This window comes from Nycticebus coucang, chromosome 2 (assembly GCF_027406575.1).
Source record: "Nycticebus coucang isolate mNycCou1 chromosome 2, mNycCou1.pri, whole genome shotgun sequence".
Classification (NCBI taxonomy): Eukaryota; Metazoa; Chordata; class Mammalia; order Primates; family Lorisidae; genus Nycticebus; species Nycticebus coucang.
The window spans coordinates 74,387,238-74,409,080 of NC_069781.1; the positions used below are offsets into that span (position 1 = coordinate 74,387,238).

At 36.3% G+C, this 21,843-nt stretch overlaps 2 pseudogenes; both read right to left on the minus strand.

Annotated features, from left to right (window-relative positions):
* The window catches only part of LOC128596999 (SIN3-HDAC complex-associated factor-like), a 180,780-nt pseudogene that overhangs the window by 2,933 nt on the left and 156,004 nt on the right, over positions 1-21,843 (minus strand).
* On the minus strand, positions 15,404-15,552 carry LOC128580315 (uncharacterized; annotated as a pseudogene).

Below are 21,843 nucleotides of genomic sequence, written 5' to 3' on the forward strand. Positions count from 1 at the left end.
ACCCTCCCTCGATCTGACCTCCCCACTTTCCTCTCACCCCCCCTTCATCCTGGGCCATAGTTATGATCTATTCTTCATATGAAAGTGTGATTGATTGTAAATTGGTTTCATAATAGTACTAAGTACATTGGATATTTTTTCTTCCATTCTTGAGATACTTTACTAAGTAGGATATGTTCCAAGACACCTTCTTTTAAATCTCTTCTTTATTTTCCAGTTGTGATCTGGAACTAACTTACCTTGGAATTGCAAATCCAAGAGGAAAAAATTGTAACTTATTAAATGGTCACAATAATTCTCCAAGCAATATCTTATAAAAATGATTGGGCCAGAAGAAACTTATCTATCAGTCAGATGTCCTTGAACTCTTGGCTTCAACTGAACTTTGCCTCATGGGCTTTAGTGCTCACTGACAAACTGAAGAACAATTCCACTTTATTTTAGAATATGAAAAAAAATTCTCTACCTGCATCACACAAGCTGTGTGTCCTCAAGCAAGTCATTTAGCCTCTCTGAAAAGTTTTCTCATCTGAAGACACTGTTTACAGTAATAAATGCAAATGGTTAATACATATTTGAAACATATGAAAAAAATCCAATCTCATCAGAACTAAAGGAAATACAAGTTTAAACTGGTATTTGTTTACTAGCTGGGTAAAGATATTTTAATATGAAATATTTAAAATTCCACAATTATAAAATTTATACTTTCCACATAAATTGTTAATTTAGAGGAGGTTTGGAGAAATGGGCAATGTCACACACTGCTGGCGGACCTAGAAAATGCTATGACTTTTCTGAGGACAATTAGGCAATTAGTAACATCATTAAAAGTGCTTGTATTCTTTAATTCAACCATTTTACCTCTAGAAATTTATAACAAAGAAATATCCAAAGATGTGTGCAATGGCTGTTTATCTCAGCTTCATTGGAAGCAACTTAACTGTCTAATCAGGTGAATTTTCTAAAGATTAAATGTGTAAAAGTACACTGGACAATGGAACACACCATTTAGGGATTAAAAGCATATTTTAGCTTTCAACTGATTTACACGGAATTACATGAGAAACTGAATTACACTGGGAAACGGTAGACACACACACAACTATGTTTTGCAAAAGTAAAATTATAAAACAGTAGGTGTTTGTTTGTTTTTTTTACAGTGAGGATGTAGTAATTTTTTGTTTGTATACTTGAAAATATAAAACATAAAATAAGCATTCTTGTTTTTTTTTTTTTTGTAGAGATAGAGTCTCACTTTACCGCCTTCAGTAGAGTGCCATGATGTCACAGGACTCACAGCAACCTCTAGCTCTTGGGCTTCCGTGATTCTCCTGCCTCAGCCTCCTGAGCAGCTGGGATTACAGGCGCCTGCCACATCGCCCGGCTATAAAATAAGCATTCTATAATTTCAATTAAATGTGTGTGTGTGTGTGTGTGTGTGTGTGTGTGTGTGTGTGTGTGTGTGTGTGTGTGTGTGTGTGTGTGTGTGTGTAAGAGTAGTAACATGAAAATCATCAATGTGCTTTTTTCCATTGCTCTTCTGAGCTCATGCTCTTTGCCCTACTAGGCAAAGGTGTTCACTTGCTTGGGAGATTAGCCTTTGGTACAAGAAGGAATTTTAAGAATGTGGTAACATTCCATTCTGCTTGATATATAGGATTATGTAGCAGGACAGACTATTATCAAGAAAGAATAGTCTATCTTCCTTCATTTCCCCATTAGAGGATCAAAAGCCCAGGCTGGAAGACCCATCTTACATAGTTCTTCTGTAGTATAAGAAATACAGCTCTCCACCTATAACAACCATCACTCTGCCATAGCAGGATGTTAAGACTAGGGAAGAAGAAGAAAAACACCACTAGTTAAGAGAATGGTGGAGAGAAAAAAGGGAGAAAGGAGAAGAGACTGTGGTCCTGCTTTCTCTCTCTAGGCTTTGTCCAGGAAGGGGGTGTATATTTAAAAAAGGATATATATGTATAAAAAAAGGTGGCAGCTCTGTCCCCATGCCTCATATGGGAGATTACCACCTAGGCTGCCACTTACTAACCTGGGGTGCAATCACATCAATGCAAATGTGGCAGGTTTGCATTGGTTTGATATTTGCTAATGCTAGAAAGAGTGGATTCTGATGTTGTTAGCTTGATTCAACCATGGGAATATTCACCATGGACCTTTCACATATAAAAGTGACGAGTGAGTTCATGAACTCATCCTAGAAAAAGTGCTACATACCTCATTACTGAATATCACTATGGTCACATTTGAAGTACTGCCCTTGGGGAGCTAGGCATCAATGCCAGCCTCCAAGCCACCCTTCAAAGCAATTTTGGAACTCTTTTTCTGGAATGGCCATCAGAGCTGTTGTATTACCCTTGATGTACTGAATATCATCAAAACATCTTCCTTTCAATATTTCCTTTATCTTTGGGTAAAGTAAAAAGGCATTGGAGGCCAGATAAGGTGAGTAGGGAGGACATTCCAGTACAGTTATTTGTTTCCTGGATAAAAACTCCCTTACAGACAAAGAGGTGTGTGAACTGGTGCATTGTCGTGATAGAAGAACCATGAGTCGTTGGCCAAGATTTTTAGTTAAGATTTTCCTGCATCTCTTTTGGTGTTTACTTGGTCTGCTATGCTTCTCATAGTCAGCTGATGACCGTGATGCACAATTCAATAAAATTTTGTAATGTTTTCATCAGTTCTTCTTCTTTTTTTTTTTTTATTAAATCATAGCTGTGTACATTGATGTGATCATGGGGCACCATACACTGATTTTATAGACCATTTGACACATTTTCATCACACTGGTTAACATAGCCTTCCTGGCATTTTCTTAGTTATTGTGCTAAGACATTTATATTCCACATTTACTAAGTTTCACATGTACCCTTGTAAGATGCACCGCAGGTGTAATCCCACCAATCCCCCTCCCTCTGCCAACCTCCCCCCTCCCTCCCCTCCCTTTTCCCCTTTCCCCTATTCTTAGGTTGTAACTGGGTTATAGCTTTCATGTGAAGGTCCTAAATTCGTATCATAGTAGGAGTGAGTACATTGGATACTTTTTCTTCCATTCTTGATATAGTTTACTAAGAAGAATATGTTCTAGCTCCATCCACATAAACATGAAAGAGTTGTGGATGTGGAGAAAAGGGAACACTTCTACACTGCTGGTGGGAATGCAAATTAATACATTCCTTTTGGAAAGATACATGGAGAACACTTAGAGATCTAAAAATAGATCTGCCATTCAATCCAATAATTCCTCTACTAGGCATATATCCAGAAGACTAAAAATCACATCATAACAAAGATATTTGTACCAGAATGTTTATTGCAGCCCTATTCATAGTTGCTAAATCATGGAAAAAGCCCAAGTGCCCATGGATCCATGAATGGATAAATTAATTGTGGTATATGTACATCATGGAATATTATGCAGCCTTAAAGAAACATCAGTTCTTCTCATTACTCGCAGCCCTAACCTCTCTTCATCAGTGATGCTTTCTTTCCCCTCAGAAAAACATTTAATCCATTTGTACACTGCTGTTTTCTTCATGGCCTTATTCCCATAAATTTTGACTAACATGTCTCTGATTTCACTTCCACTCTTGCTAAGTTTGACAATAAATTTAATGTTTGTTTGTTGCTATAATTCAAGCTCCAATATTCTTGCACACAAAAACATGCAAAAATAATGAATGTTACTCAGGAAGATACTGCCATGTATCAATGTGAACACAACTGTGAGACAGTATACCAAGGTTATGAAACCTTACCGAGTTGTTTGTACAGTGTTGCCAATGTAAGCACATGTTGGCAAGTTTGTGAACTTAATTGTCAGACTTTCAGATGGTTTATGCATCTATTGGTGATGGTTGTTTGAGATCATTGTATTTAAATCTTCTAATTTTATCATTCCTTCTGAGTACATTTTCTGGAATCAAACTTTTGGTTATCCTGAAATAGATTTTATACAGAAAAGGCTAGATGAATGTTTAATTTTTTCCGTTTGTCTTCTCAATAATGAATTAGTACACTAGCAACTGCCCATGGTGATTGCTCAGGGTTTCATTTTGTTTTCATTTTCCATAAAGGTATTATGAACACCATGAATTTATATGTGTTGTGGATATATTTATGTGTTCTAATCATGACAGACACGATTCTTTTCCATGTTTAAATTGTCCCATCTTTGGCCAATCGGAACCTTTTCATTTTGGCTCCTGTGCTTTTTTTTGACAACCATTTGTCTTCAATAGAACCTTTGTTTTCTGGCTCAACATGATGTCCCAAGACCATCTTGTGTATTTCTTGCCCTGGATTTGGAATTAGCCATTTTCCAAAGGGGAATAGTCTTTCCTCCCATGGGGAATAATATTTAGAAACTATAATCTTGGTGATGAGGGCTCTTCATTAAGAGGTTGCCATTGTTTCTAGGCCTTTTCAGTGGACTGAGCTCAGAAATATGTACTTAATACTAAGAGACAAATAAATAATAAGTTTTTATACTGTTATTTCCAATCCAATTTTTATTGTGCTATTATATGCATAATAAATTGTGCTATTATAACTATTTTTAGGTATATAGTTTAGTGACACTGAGTACATGCATATTGTTTCGCAATAAGACCATTCATCCCCAGAATGTTTTTATCTTCTTAGACCAAAACTCTGTACCTAAACATTAACTCTCTATTTCCCACCTCCTACCCATCACTCCAACTCTAAGCAGACACCATCTTACTTTCTGTAAATATGAATATTTATTTTTTTGTTACTGGCTTATTTCACTTAGCATGATGCCTTTAGGTTCATCCACATTGAATTGTGTGTCAGAATTTTCTTCCTTTTTAAGGCTGCATAATATTCCATTGTATATACTTTTCACATTTTGTTTCTCCATTCATTGGTTGATGGACACTAAGGTTACTTCCACCTGTGGCTATTGTGAATAATGATGCTGAGAACATGGCATAAAAATATCTGTTTTAATTCCTGCTTTTAAATTATTTTGGGCATATACCAAGAAGTTAATTACTAGAGCATATGATAATTCCATATTTAATTTTTTGAGGAACCACTATGCTGTTTTCCACAGCAGCAGAAATTTGACATTCCCACGAGCAACACACAGAAGTTCCAATTTCTTTACATACTCACCAATACCTGTTATTTTCTGGTTTTTAAAACTTTTTTTTTTTTTTAAATAACAGCAGTTCTAATGGGGGATGAACCAAATCAAGTTTAAAATTTGAATGAACAGGATTTTAGATGAACTTCTACCATTTTATTCTTCTGTTTCTCTTGTCTTTACCTTGAAAATCTTTATTCTTAAAGACATTAAGTGCTTATATCCTAATCCTATAATATACATATAATAACTAAAAATACAAGACCTATATTACTTCCAATAATAAGATTACTCAATGAAGTTTTATATTTCTTTGTGGTTCTTTTGTAGGATAGGATATACACTGCTAGTCATATAAAATCAAATTACTGTGTTTAAGTCACTTGAAATAATTATTTTCTCTGTTGGTTATTCCATCAATTTGATATACTGTTAGTATTGTATTTGTCTATTTGTTTTCAAATTTCAGAACTTAAATTTAACAATTTTTAAGTTATGTAAAACCCATAGCTCAGTCAAAACTCTCAAACAGAAGCATAGAGAATTCTTACTTTCATCCCAATCCCCTCTCTTTTACTACCCTTCCTCCCACTGTAGGTAATAATTATTTAAGCAATTATTAGTGTTTCAAATATCCTGCTATTGCTTATTTTAGAAAACATAAACAAATATTTATATCTACATTCCCCTCCTTTGGACACAGAGTGACAGTTTACAAGCCCTGTCCTGTGCCTCCCTTTTTCATTGAACAATACATCCTGGTGCTTACTCAATATAGAAATCTTCCTCATTCCCTTTTCTACTTAATACTCCTCTGTGTAGATGTTATTATAAAGAAATCTTCCTCATTCCTTTTTCTATTTAATACTTCTCTGGTAGGTGTTATTATAAAGAAAGCTTCCTTATTCCTTTGCTCTTCTACAGAACACTACACTGTATGGCTATATACACCGTTTATTTAACAAGCTCACTCATGACTACTTCTGGTTTATTTCCAGTATTTTGCTATTATAAACAATACAACAAGAAATAATATTGACCTCACACAACAATGCTCTGATAAATGTTTACCAAAAAACTCTATGGAAACACATACAAATCACAACTCTGATATGTAACTTGTGACAAATTCCATAGTGAAATACTCCCACCGTGGCCAATTTCAAATTATCAATTCACTGAATTGTGAAGTTAGAAAGATATGTATAGTGACACACTATTATGTAATGTTTCTACCAGACAGAAAAATGCAAATAATCTCAAGGCCATAAAAGATACTGAAAATAATCACAAAGTTGTGAGTTTTGATTATTTATTACCTTTGTTTAATCTCATCGTGGTTTGCATTATTTTTTTTTTTTTTGAGATGGGGTCTTGCTGTGTTGCCCAGGCTAGTCTGGAACTCCTGGTCTCAAGAAAACCTCCTACCTTAGTCCCCTGAGTATATTACCTTTGATTTAAATGTAACTTATTTAGTTTTATATTTATATAATATTTTTTATGGAACAAGGGTCTCCTTGCGTTGCCTAGCCTGCCTTAAACTCAAAGGATGTTCGTGCCTTAAACTCAAGGGAGGCTACTCAGCCTCCAGAGTAGCTGAGACCATAGGCACAAACCAACATGCCCATCTTATAATTTTATTTTATTTTTTTAATAAAAAGTGTTTAATAACTAACATTTCAGAAATTCCTGAAAATGCGATAGTTGGCTCTTGTGAGATGGTTTGAGCCAACACATCAATACATTTATATCTTGTTTTAATGCCTGAAAAGAAAGTTCTGCTGTCTGCCTAAACTAGCCAGCACTAGGATCATATGCATATTATGATATGCATAAGGACTTCTCTTAGGAAAAGAAATCCAAAGGTATGCACTTAGGATCTGTGTGGAAGCTCCCCATGACCATCAATGTCTCACGTCCTCCTTCATCTCTTCTCTGCCATCTTAGCAAGAAGCCTCATGGTCCAAAGTGGCTGATGCAGCACCAGGAAAAATGTCCAGAAGTCAGAGAGCTGGCAAGAAGAAGTGAGAAAAAGCAAAGTAGTTACATTGCTCAGGTGAGTCTCCTACCTTTTAGGCTGTTTTTTGAAGAGTCCATAGAGCATTTCTGTTTTTAACTTGTTAGACAGCAGTTAGCTACCTGATCACACAGCTAGCTGTAACGCGGGACTGGGAAGTGGAGTCAACTATGCAGATTTCTGTCCCAGATAAAATCAGAATTTTTTTGGTTTGTTTTATCTTAGTAAGAAATGGAAAATGAATACTGGGTAGGCAACTGCTTAGCATAATATAACCCACTGTCAAATTAAAATCTTCTAAGCCACTCCTTTTATAAAGCTACATCTGACCACACCCTCATCTCTAAACTACAGTATTTATTCTCCAATGATAGTTTTATATGCAATATCATATATTTTCTTTTGTGTTTGTTTCGTGTAGAGATGTGGTCTCAGTATAATGCTCAGGCTGGTCTCAAACTGCTGGTCTCAAGCAATCTTTCCACCTTGACCTCCAAAATGCTAGGTTTACAGGTGTAAGCCACCAGGTTCAGCCTTGTGTTACTCTTTTGAAGTCCTTTGTTAGATTTTGATGTAAAGGTTGTGTAAGTGTCATAAAATAGGCTAAGACAGCAGTTCTCAACCTGTGGGTCATGACCCTTTGGCGGTCGAATGACCCTTTTCACAGGGGTTGCCTAAGACCATCCTGCATATCAGATATTTACATTATGATTCATAACAGTAGCAAAATTATAAAGTAGCAATGAAAATAATTTTATGGCTGGGGGTCACCACAACATGAGGAACTGTATTAAAGGGTTGTGGCACTAGGAAGGTTGAGAACCACTGGGCTAAGAAGTATACACGCTTTCCCCCCCGCCTTCTGGAAGAGTTTGTGTACGATTTGTTTTCCCCTCCTTTAAATACTTGGAAGAATTCACTAGATAATCTGTTCTGTTACTATTTTCTAACTCATTTCCCCTAGATTCATAAAACGTATTCTAAATGATCATAACATTTGAACTATTGATACTTATTTTATGGTCCACTATATAGTTCGTTTTAATAAATGTTCCCTATGGCCTTAAAAGAATATTCTTTCATTGTTTGGTTGTGTTTTATATAATTATGTCAAGTTTGTCAATCAGGTCCTTCAGATCTATTTCTTTACTGATTTTCCAAGCTTCTTCTTCAAGTTACTGAGAGATGTATGTTAACAATCTATTGTAGTTTGGAAATGTCTGTCTCTTTTTTAGTGCTGTCAAATTTGCTTTATATACTTCAAATCTGTATTGTTAAATGCATACAACTTTAGAATAGTTATAATCTTGTGATATATTGACCTATTTCTCTTTATGAAATATCACTCAATCTTTAGTAATGCTGCCTATCTGAAAACCTTCTTTGTCTACTATTAATATAGTTATACTATCTTTATTTTAATTCATGTTTGCAAGATATATCATGTTCCATACTTTTAATAAAAACTTCCATGTCATTATTTAAAGTGTGTGTCTCAAAAAGGATAAACAATTGGCTTTTGATTTTATTTTTATGCTGAAAATTGTAGTTTTTGCATTAGAGTATTTAACGCATTTCTGTTTAACGAAATTACTAATATATTTGGGTTTACATCAACTTAATATTTGTTCTACCTGTTTTATGCTTCTTTTCCTCCTTTTTGTCATTTTCATCCTTTTGGATTAATTAAGTATATTATAATTATTCCAAATAACTTATTGGTTATTTACTTCTTAACAATTTTAGTGTATCCACTTGAGATTATTATATTTATTTTTGAGTTATTAATGTCTAATATAAGCTAGTATTTAACATAGTGATAGAACCTTAGAACATATGCATTCCACTTATCTTTGGTGTTTATGTTGTCAACCATTTAAATTTTACATATAAGGTCTGACAATTAAGTTTATAAACTCATCCTAGAAAAGGTACTATATATCTTATTGCTAAATATCACTACTATCTCCTTTGAAGTACTCCCCTTGGGAAGCTATTGCAATGATGCCAGCACTTAGTCCACCCTTCATAGCAACTTTGCAATTTTTTTGAGATAGACTCTCACTTTGTCACCCTTCATAGAGTGCCATGGCATCATAGCTTACAGCAACCTCAAACTCTTGCCTCAGCCTCCCAAGTAGCTGGGACCACAGGCACCCACCACAATGCTCAGCTATTTTTTTAGAGACAAAGTCTCACTTTTGCTCAGGCTGGTCTCAAACTCATGAGCGCAGACAATCCACCCACATCAGCATCCCAGTGTGCTAGTATTACAGGTGTGAGCCACCTCGCCTGGCTGGAATTCTTTTTCTTGAATGGCCTTCAGATCTACCATCACATTACTCTTGATGCCCTGAATGTCATCAAAATGTCTTCCTTTCAACATTTCCCTTATCTTTAGGTAAAGAAAAAAGTCATTGGGGGCCAGATCAAGTGAGCAAGGGGGATGTTACAATATGATTATTTGTTTATTGGCTAAAAACTCCCTCATAGATAGTGTTCATTGGTGAGCTCCTTCAAGACCATTTTTGTACACACCTTTTTTATACCAAAATTTTCAGTTAAGATTTTCCTAACTATTTCTCTATGTTGGTCTGCTATGCATCTTATAGTCAACTTACAATTTTCTACAATTTTGATGTACGATTCAATTAATTTTTGCAATGTTTTCATCAGTTCTGCTTATTATTGACCACCCTGACCTCTCATCATTAGTGATGCTTTCTCTCCCCTCAGAAAAACATTTAATCCATTTGTACACTGCCATTTTCTTTGGCATCATCCCCATAAACTTAGACTTTCATGTTCCTGATTTCACTTCCACTCTTGCAAAGTTTAACAAGAAATTTAATGTTTGTTTGTTGCTCTAATTCAACCTCCAACATTCTTGTTACACACACAAAAACACTCTACATCAATAATGAATGGTGCTCAGCAAGATGTAGTCACACATCAAGAGGAACACAGCTGTGAGATACTGACATACCAAAGTTATGAAACCTTACTGAGTTGTTTGTACAGTGCTGCCAAAGTGAGCAATTTAGCTTAATTGTTAGACCTCACAACTCCAATGCTCTACAAGACAGAATTAGTTCACTTGGCAACAAAGATATTTGCACCAGATTGTTCACTGCAGCTCAATTCATAATTGCCAAGTCATGGAAGAAGCCCAAGTGCCCATCGCTACATGAATGGATTAATAAATTATGTTCTATGTATACCATGGAATACTATGCAGCATAAAAAATATGGAGACTTTACCTCTTTTATGTTTACAAGGATGGAGCTGGAAATATTCTTCTTAGTAAAGTATCTCAGGAATGGAAAAAAAAAATCCCATGTACTCAGTACTACTATGAAACCAATTGATAATCACTTAACACTTTCATATGAAAGATGAATCACAACTATAGCCCAAGATGAAGGAGGGAAGGGGAGAGGGTAGTTCAATAGAGGGAGGGTTAATGGTGGGACCACACCTATGGAACATATTGCAAGGGTACAAGTCAAATTTATCAAGTATAGAACACAAACGTCTTAACATTGTGATTAAGTAAATGAGGTGAAAGCTATGTTAATTAGTAGGATGTAAACACTCCAATTTTTACAAATAATCAACACATTGAATCCCACAAAGGCATTAATGTATTCATGACCTATGTATATATGACTTAAAAAAATAAAATTAAAAAAAGACAGAATTAGTAGTAGTATTTTCACATATATTTGTCTTTTATGGTGCTCTTAACTCCTTCCTACATTCCTTATTTCTGCCTGGGATCACTTTATTTTTTTCCTGAGGAATCCTCTTTAATAGTTCTTGTAGCACAGGTCTCCTGCCAATGAATTTCCTCTGTCTTTCCTTGTCCAGAAATATATTTGTTTTACCTCCACTTTTGAAGAACACTTTTGCTCTCTCTTTGACCCTGGTCTGGTCCAGAGAAAACAGTTCAGGCTTCAGGCTTTGTCCTGACCCTTAGTGACTGGGGCTCCTAATTCCTGATGGCTAACTTACTCTGCATGCCCACCTACCAGCTACAGCCCACCGGAACCTCAGAGGGGTATTTCTTGCTTGCCTGCTAACTATGAACCAATTCTTGGCTATGCACCCCAGTGAATTTTTTCATCATCCAGTGTGTTATGACCATATTTTCTCCAATTAGGTCTGAGCCCCAAAATTGGGGAGAAAGCCCCCTTCTAAGTTCATCCATCCTTGGGTATTCTGCTCAGGGCTAGTGTATTCTTTAGCTTTCTCTTTATAACTTTATGGTTACTTCCCTATTTGAATTAGCAATTATTTATGTCAAACTTTTCCTGTTTAAATTAATTTGTGATTTCTCTTTATCGATTGGATCCTGACTAATATCCTAACCTGCATTCCCAGGATAAATCCCATTGGTCTCGATATATTATCCTTTATATATATTGTTGGATTAAATTTTCTAACTTTAGAACAAATATACATCTATGTCATGAAAGATAATTTTTTGTAATTCTATTTTCTTATAATGGCTTCACCTGGTTTTGGAATAAGGATAATAATGGCCTCGTGACATGATGTGGTGTTTCCTCTTTCTCTATTTTCTGAAAAAGTACATATAGGATTGGTAGTATTTTCTTTTCTTTTTTAATTTCAGGTTAATGTGAGGGTACAAACAACTAAGTTACAATATTTGAATTTGTTAAGTAGAGTTCCTCTTGTAGTTATGTCCTGCATCCAAAAGGTGTGCCACACACCCCAACATTGTGCCCATTCACTTGGAACACCCCAAGCTCCCCTCCCTCTCCTTCGCTTCCCCTCCCCTCAACTTGAATTGAAATGAGTTTTTCTCTGATATGGGCATGAAGTAGATCATCTACTGGCTTCATATTAGTAATGAGTACATTAGATATTTGCTTTTCCATTCTCATGGAACTTTACTGAGAAGAATGTGTTTCAACTCCATCCAGGTTAATACAAAAGATGTGAAGTCACCATCTTTTATGGCTGAATAATATTCCATAGTATACATAAACCACAGTTTGTTAATCCATTCCTGAGTTGATGGGGATTTGGGTTGTTTCCACATCTTGGTGATTGTAAATTGAGGTGCAATAGACAATCTAGAAAAAAATGTTTTTTTTCCTTCTGGGTAGATGCCTAGTAGTGGGATTATGGGGTCAAATAGAAGATCTAATTTGAGTTCTTTGAGGATTATCCATACTTCTTTCTAAAGAGGTTATATTAGTTTGCAATCCTACCAACAGTATCTCCACATCTGCACCAGCATCTGCAACTTTGGGATTTTGTGATGTGGGCTAATCTTACCCAGGTTAGGTGATATCTCAGGGTGGGTTTGATTTGCATTTCTCTGGTGATTAGGAACCATGAACATTTTTTCATGTTTACTAGCCATTCATCTGTCTGCCTCAGAGAAGGTTCTGTTCATGTTCATGTCTCTTGCCCAGTGATAAATGGGAGGATTGTTAGCTCCTTTTTTGTTGATTAATTTGAGTTCTCTGTAGATCATAGTTATTAATTTAAGCCTTTGTCAGGTTTATAATGTGAATATATCTTTTCCCATTTTGAAGGCTATTTGCTTTGATTTTTGTATTAGAGTTGTGCAGAAGCTTTTCAGCTTTTTTTATTGTTTGGAATTCACTGAGGGTAAAAAGAATTAGGTTACATCAATTGCATATGTTAGGTAACATCCCTCTTATAATTGTGTCCTTTCCCCAAGAGGTATGCCATACACTGTGACCCCCATCCCTCTCCCTCCTCTCTTCTCCCTACTCCCTCATTCCCCTACACCTGCATCTTGCATTAGATCATCTACTGCCTTCATATTAGAATTGAATACTTTTCATTACTCAATTAACTCCTATTTAATTAACTGCTGTTTGTTAATTTTTGTTATTGTTGCAATTGCCATGGAAGCCTTCTTCATAAAATCTTTTCCTAGGCCAGTATCTTCAAGAATTTCTCTCACACTATCTTCCAGGAATTTTATCATTTTATGACTTATATTTAAATATTTTATCCGTCTTGAATCAATTTTTATAAGTGGTAAAAGGTGCAGGTCCAGTTTCAGTCTTTTACATGTGGTTATCCAGTTCTTCCAGTACCATTTATTAAATAGGGATTCTTTTTCCAATTTATGCTTTTGTTTGGTTTATCAAACACTGATGGCTACAAGAGATTGGTTCTATCTCTTAGTTTTCTATTCAGTTCTAAATGTCTATGTCTCTATTTTTGTGTCAATACCATGCTGTTTTGATCACTGTGGACTTATAATATAGTCTAAAGCAGTGGTTCTCAACCTTCCTAATGCTGCAATATATTTTCATTGTTAAAAAGGGATCTCGACCCACAGGTTGAGAACCACTGACCTAAAGTCTGGAAGGATGATGCATGCCTCCAGCTTTGTTCTTATTACTAGGAATTGCCTTGGCTTGTGGTATTTTCTTAAATGTTGGGTGAAATTCACTAGTGATGCCATCTGGGCCTGGTGTTCTTTGTGGGAAGTTGTTAACTATGAATTCAGTTTCTTTAACTGATATTTGTCTGTTTAAATTATTTATTTCTTTTCAGGTCAGTTTTGATCATTTGTGTCTCTCAATGTATTTGTCCATTTCATCTAAGTTGTCAAATACATTGGCATAAAGTTGTTCATAATGTACCCTTATATCTTTAATGTCTCTTAGGTCTGCGTCACTCCTGATATTGGTATTTTGTATCTTTTCTTCATTTTTCTCTTGATCAGTTTGGGTCGGAGTTTGTGAATTTTATCATTTGTCTCCTCCAAAGAACTAGCTTCAGGGTTCGTTGATTTTTTTTTTTTTATATTGTTTTTCTGTTTTTGAAGTTACCTCTTCTCTGTGATTTTGTATTCTCAAATCCTGGCAATTTTCTATCAACTTCAAAGAGACTTAACTGCCTTCAAACAGGTTTTATTATTGTATGTTTTCAGGCTTTTTAAATTGTTCTCAACAGGAACACTGATCTTCCATGTGTTACTTTATTAGAGCCAGAAGTAGAAATCTGAGAGGTATAATTTGGGTGTCTGGTATTGCCGGATTCCTGGGTTTAAGACTTTTTCTCTGTTGCTTACTAGTATTGCTATTAATAACCTTGGGCAAGTCATATAACTTGACTAAGGTTTAGTTTCCTCTGCTGTGAAATGAGGATAATAATAGTATCTTACATCACAAGGTTTATATAAGAATTAAGTAAAGTAATTCAAAGTGAATTTTTTATGAACTGCAATGAATTTTATAAATATAACATGGCTTATATTTAATTTCTACAACTGTCAATGCCTCAAAGGCAAGGACTGTGTCTTTTTGATCTTTGATACCACAACACCTAGCATAGTTCTGAGAACATATTTTGGTGTTTAATAAGTGTTTCTTGAACTCAACCAAAGCTATTATGCATTAATGGTTATAGTTTTTACATACTGACTCTATAGTAAATATATATTTTATGCCCAAGTTATTGACAACATCTAAAGTAATCAGGATCATACTGAATTATTATTTATTACCATTATTTAGACAAAATGCATACACTATTATGTGTAAATTTTCTGCATTCTTGTAGGACTATCCTCTTTTTGGTCATGAACAGAAAAATGTACGGAAACATCTATGATTGGTAGGCTATCCCCAAGGACTATTTCATAGGAGGAAAAGAGGGGGAAATGCCCTGATTCTGGTAATGCTATAGGCTGAATGTACAAATATAGTCAGTTTCCTAAGAGATATGTCACTGAAATTTATTATCTCTAACCCTGTGGCTATACCCCTTTATAGCTTATGAAAATATATGTGTCCAGAAGAACTAACTACACTAGCTACCAGTAACATACTTGTGTTTTATCTGACCATTTGGAGAGTTTTCTTCCTACATTTGTACTTATGTCATGCATCAGGTTTTAACTCAGGTGTGCAGTTCCTTCAGGATAGATCAGTTTTTCCTGGCTTCAATATTCTATATACAACCTTCATAATTCTTTTCCATGTCTATCTACCATTCATATTAATATTACTTACAAAGTTTCTTTTTTGTTTTTACTACACCTTTTCCATGTTTAGATGCCCACCTATGCACCATTGTGCCACAGCTGCCCATAGCATCCATTACAGTAACATGCTGTACAGGTCTGCAGCCTGGGAGCTGTAGACTATACATAGCATCTAGGCTTGTGTGTAATCATTTGATGATCTATTCCCATTGTAAGGGACATAGAACATCATTCTTTTATTTGGACAATGAATATGTATGTCAAGACCCATAACCACCAGCTACCATAACCTCAACTACCAAAAAAAATTAGTTTCCAAAATCTCTTGATGTCTATTTTGCACAAAGAGCAATTGAATTGCCCTATGTGTGCCACTTATAACAGAAGCCCTTTTAACCTAAGATTTTCTTTAAGTTCATTTTCTTTTTTTCAAATGAGTGCATTTTATTTTATTTTATTATTATTTTTTTTTTTTATTGTTGGGGATTCATTGAGGGTACAATAAGCCAGGTTACACTGATTGCAATTGTTAGGCAAAGTCCCTCTTGCAATCATAAAATGAGTGCATTTTAAAAGAAACCTAACATCGCTATGACTAATTGAAAATCACTACAACTTGTCAAAACCATAGTAAAAATAAAAACAGTGAAAATAGGGTCCGACGCTTATAGCTCAAGCGGCTAAGGTGCCAGCCACATACACCAGAGCTGCTGGGTTTGAATCCAGCCTGGGCCCAGCAAACAACAATGACAACTGCAACCAAAAAAATAGTCAGGTGTTGTGGCACGTGCCTGTAATCCCAGCTACTTGGGAGGTTGAGGCAAGAGAATCGCTTAAGCACAGGAGTTGGAGGTTGCTGTGAGCTGTGATGCCACAGCACTCTACCCAGGGTGACAGCTTGAGGCTTTGTCTCAAAAAAAAAAAAAAAACAGTGAAAATAAAGTAATTCTATTACATGTTACAAAAAGACCATTGCCTGTTGAAGGTCTGCTCTCTTTGTTAAATAAGCAACAGTTAGAGAAGATTTAAAAATCAACATAAGATGAGCTATTATCCTGCATACAATTTTAAAAACCTGAAAGAGAAAAAAAAAGGGAGTGATTAATTCATTATTATGATTCCATTTTATTTAATGATTTGCCAGCATATCACCTGAAGGCATCTCATACACCACAATTTAGGACACATTGGGTTGGATCATCTCCAAGGCCTCTTTAAACTTGCAGAGTCTATGATGTTACAAATATTTTTCCTTCCAAGTGTTTTTGTATTTCCTCCCTCAGTTCTCATGCAAACTGTCCTGGACTTACATCTCATACACAAATAGCTCCTTTCTACCAGTGAGCACCTCTACTCTTAGTGCTGAACTTTTCTATGAAAAAACTTGGGAATTGTATGCAAGAAATAGAAAAATGGAGAAAATTATGAATAGTAGAAAGTGATTGGGGTACAGTGAGTCAGACAAAAGGCATGCTGAATTCTTGACCTAGAACATTTTCATCCCATTTTCTTTTTACGTCATTGTACAAGGATGTGAAAAGGTTTATTTTGGGTTAATTTGGGTTTATTTTGAGGTTTATTTGGGTTAAAATAGGTATATTTTCCTGAAAAGGGCAGATATCTCTAGGAGGATTAAGTGACCATCAACTATTCATGCCTTAGGTATAAATTAGTTTAATCAGGTTGTCTATTTCTTTGATACCTGAGATTGCCTGTATTAAAAGAATGGGAAGGTTGGGGAAAGGAAGAACAGAGAGAGGGAAAGAGGGAGGGATGTGGAGTCTTGGTGTGTGCTACACCTTTTGGGAGCATGACACAATTGTAAGAGGGACTTTACCTAACAAATGGAATCAGTGTAATCTGTTTTCTTGTACCCTCAAGGAATCCCCAACAATAAATTAAAAAAAAAAAAGAAAGAAAATGTCTCATAAATGCAAAAAAAAAAAAAAAAAAAGAATGGAAAGTAGATAATTTTGATGAGTTGTATATTTTGGGGGGACTGGGGGACATAAGAGGAGAGACGGTTGGTTGGGAGGTCATAGAGAAGTAGAGGAGAAATAATGTGGAAAGGTGAGAGAGTTCCAAAGAAAAATTTAACATTGTTTAACATTTTTTCTTTCCCTTCCTTCTTATTCTATTACCTTAATTCCTGTTCTAGAGATCTAGATGTCAGGTTAGTACAGAAAATGATACAGTTCCTCTGATTTTTAGATTAGTTCAAATTTTATAGGCTAGGACTCTCTCCACCATTACTAAAATGTCTTTTAAGAAAACAACATATTGGGGAGGTGGAGCAAGATGGCGGACAAGTAACAGCTTCCTTGCATCTGGGCACCATGAGTCTGGGGAGATAGGAATCCAGGCATCTCTGGCTGGTGGGATCTGCCTATCATCACCCCCGTGAGGATACAGGGAGTCAGCGAGAGACTTCTGGACCCAAAGAGGAGGACTAAAACAGTGGAAAAACGGCAAGTGGTTGCGTGTGTTCAATCCATCTAAACCCGCCCGCAACTGTAAGTTCAGTAGCAGCGAGACTGCAAACCAGAAAGGCCTTACCTGTGAATTGTTTTGGTGTCTTTGGACTTGGCACTCAGTTGAACTGCCTTGGGGAGAGCCTGAGCGGGAGTGCAGAGAACTTTGGCCGTTGTCTAGGGCCCCAGTCTGAGCCACTGAGCCAGACGGAGCTAATAGTGTTTGGCTGTGGGTGACAGGGAGCCATTGTGAACCATCTGCCCCAGCAAGCTCCGCCCTCAGGGTCACAGAGCTAGAATCGGGTGGGAGCTGAGAAACCAGCGACCAAGTAGCCTAAGGGTGGGGTCTGAGCCACCTTGCATCCCTAACCCTCAGGGGCAGAGTGAGACTGGTTTTGGCACACTGGGTAAGTGGATAGTCATGTCAGCAGTGATTCCAGCGATAAGCACTTTCCTGGGAAAGCTTATGCTCAGCAACTTTACAAGTTCAAAGTGCCTTTTAAGTGGGCTGAAGAGAGATTTAGGGTGTCTACCTGCTGGGGTTTGAGAAATCAGCAGCCTCCAGTCGTATCAGAACTGTGATTAACATCTCATACCCCAGAAGACCACGTGTTGCCCAGACAATATTCAATAACATATACATACTGCTTTGTTTTTGGTTGTGTTTTTTTTTTTTGGGGGGGGGGTTGGTTGTTTTTTTGTTTATTTTGATGTTGTTTTGTTTTTTAATTTCAACCTTTTCCATAAGTATCCTTTTTCTTTCTCAATTTTTCTAGTTTAATTATAATTTCCCATTGCTGCCTTTTTCAATAAATAGAACTTCATTTTTGCTAGTGTTTCTACTGCTATTATTTGGTTTTTCACCCAATTTTACCCCATAAAGTTTTCTGTTTGCTTGTTTTGGTTTGATTTATAGCATTTTTGTCTTTCCTCTCTACTTGGTGGAGGCGGGATACTGTGTCTGATCAGATTAGCAAAGAGCTGCTGACCTCAAGGGAACCACCCAACTGGGCACCCCCAGAACGTGGGGTTTTTTTAAGGTTGTGTCAAAGTACCCTACTATACACCTATATTGCTCTGTCTCCCTCTTTCTGTGCCTCTCTTCTTTTTGTCAATATTCCTTTTACCCACCCCCCTCCTTTCTCTATTTTTCTTTCTTTTTTCTTATCACTCGGTCCTCCTTTCTTTCATTCCTTTCTTGCTCTTCAACCTTCTCACCCTTCTGGTGCTGTAACCCTTAGTCCACAGGCATGAGAACTTAAAGAGCAAGAGGAAGTGAAAGGAAAATTAGGGCAAGGAAATCGATAAAAGAAATCACACATGAGGAAGAATCAGCAGAAAACTCCAGGCAACATGAAGAACCAGTCCAGAACAACCCCGCCAAGGGACCATGAGGTAGCTACTGCAGAGGATTCCACCTATACAGAAATGTTAGGAATGACAGAAAGGGAATTTAGAATACACATGTTGAAAACAATGAAAGAAATGATGGAAACAATGAAGGAAACTGCTAATAAAGTGGAAAATAACCAAAAGGAAATCCAAAAACAGAATTAAATAAGAGATGAATGATATGAAGAATATAAAAAGGATATAGCAGAACTGAAGGAACTGAAACAGTCAATTAGGGAACTTAAAGATGCAATGAAAAGTATCAGCAACAGGTTAGACCATGCAGAAGAAAGAATTTCAGAGGTAGAAGACAAAGTTCTTGAGATAACTCAGATAGTAAAAGAGGCAGAAAAGAAAAGAGAGAAAGCAGAATGTTCCCTGTCAGAATTATGGGACTTTATGAAGCGTTCCAACATACGAGTTATAGGAATTCCAGAAGGGGAAGAAGAATGCCCCAGAGGAATGGAAGGCATCTAGAGAATATTATAAAAGAAAATTTCCCAAATATCACCAAAGATTCTGACACACTGCTTTCAGAGGGATATCGGACCCCAGGTTGCCTCAACTCTAACTGAGCTTCTCCAAGACACATTGTGATGAACCTGTCCAAAGTCAAGACAAAAGAAAAGATTCTGCAAGCTGCCAGGAATAAGCGCCAGTTGACCTACAGGGGCAAATCCATCAGAGTAACCGCAGACTTCTCTAATGAAACATTCCAAGCAAGAAGACAATGGTCATCTACCTTTAATCTACTTAAACAGGACAATTTCCAGCCCAGAATTCTGTACCTTGCTAAGCTAAGCTTCAAAATTGATGGAGAAATCAAATCATTTACGGATATACAAACATTGAGAAAATTCGCCACAACAAGACCAGCTCTACAGGAAATACTTCAACCTGTTCTGCACACTGACCACCACAATGGATCAGCAGCAAAGTAAGAACTCAGAAATTAAAGGACAGAACCAAACCTCCACACTGATGCGAAAGATAAAACTAAGCAATGGACTCTCACAAAATAAGATGAATAGAATACTACCACACTTATCAATTATCTCAATAAATGTTAATGGCTTGAATTCCCCATTGAAGAGACATAGATTGGCTGACTGGATTAAAAAACGCAAGCCATTCATTTGCTGTCTGCAAGAAACACACCTGGCTTCAAAAGACAAATTAAAACTCTGAGTCAAGGGTTGGAAGACAATTTTTCAGGCAAATGGAATTCAGAAGAAAAGAGGAGTTGCAATCTTATTTTCAGATACATGTGGATTTAAAGCAACTAAAGTCAAAAAAGACAAAGATGGTCACTTTATATTGGTCAAGGGAAAAATACAACAAGAAGACATTTCAATTCTAAATATTTATGCACCCAATTTAAATGATCCCAGATTCTTGAAACAGACCTTACTCAGTCTGAGCAATATGATATCTGATAATACCATCATAACAGGGGACTTTAACACTCCTCTTACAGAGCTGGACAGATCCTCTAAACAGAAATAAAACAAAGATATAAGAGATTTAAATGAGACCCTGGAACAACTGTGCTTGATAGACATATATAGAACACTCCACCCCAAAGATAAAGAATATACATTCTTCTCTTCACCCCATGGAACATTCTCCAAAATTGATCATATCCTGGGACACAAAACAAATATCAACAGAATCAAAAGAATTGAACTTTTACCTTGTATCTTCTCAGACCATAAGGCACTAAAGGTGGAACTCAACTCTAACAAAAATGCTCGACCCCACCCAAAGGCATGGAAATTAAACAATCTTCTGTTGAATAACAGATGGGTGCAGGAAGAAATAAAACAGGAAATCATTAACTTCCTTGAGCATAACAACAATGAAGACACAAGCTACCAAAACCTGTGGGATACTGCAAAAGCAGTTTTGAGAGGAAAATTCATCACTTTAGATGCCTACATACGAAAAACAGAAAGAGAGCGCATCAACAATCTCACAAGAGATCTTATGGAATTGGAAAAAGAAGAACAATCTAAGCCTAAACTCAGTAGAAGAAAAGAAATATCCAAAATCAAATCAGAGATCAATGAAATTGAAAACAAAACAATCATTCAGAAAATTAATGAAACAAGGAGTTGGTTTTTTGAAAAAATAATTAAAATAGATAAACCATTGGCCAGACTAATGAGGAATAGAAAAGTAAAATCTCTAGTAACCTCAATCAGAAATGATAAAGGGGAAATAACAACTGATCTCACAGAGATTCAAGAGATCATCTCTGAATACTACCAGAAACTCTATGCCCAGAAATTTGACAATGTGAAGGAAATGGATAAATATTTGGAATCATACCCTCTCCCTAGACTCAGCCAGGAAGAAATAGAGCTCCTGAACAGACCAATTTCATGTACTGAGATCAAAGAAACAATGAAAAATCTTCCAACCAAAAAACGCCCTGGTCCAGATGGCTTCACTCCAGAATTCTATCAAACCTTCGAGGAAGAGCTTATTGCTGTACTGCAGAAATTATTCCAAAAAATTGAGGAAGAAGGAATCTTCCCCAACACATTCTATGAAGCAAACATCACCATGATACGAAAACCAGGAAAAGACCCAACCAAAAAGGAGAATTTCAGACCAATCTCACTCAAGAATATAGATGGAAAAATTCTCAACAAAATCCTAGCCAATAGATTACAGCTTATCATCAAAAAAGTCATTCATCATGATCAAGTAGGCTTCATCCCAGGGATGCAAGGCTGGTTTAACATACGCAAGTCCATAAACGTTATCCACCATATTAACAGAGGCAAAAATAAAGATCACATGATCCTCTCAATAGAT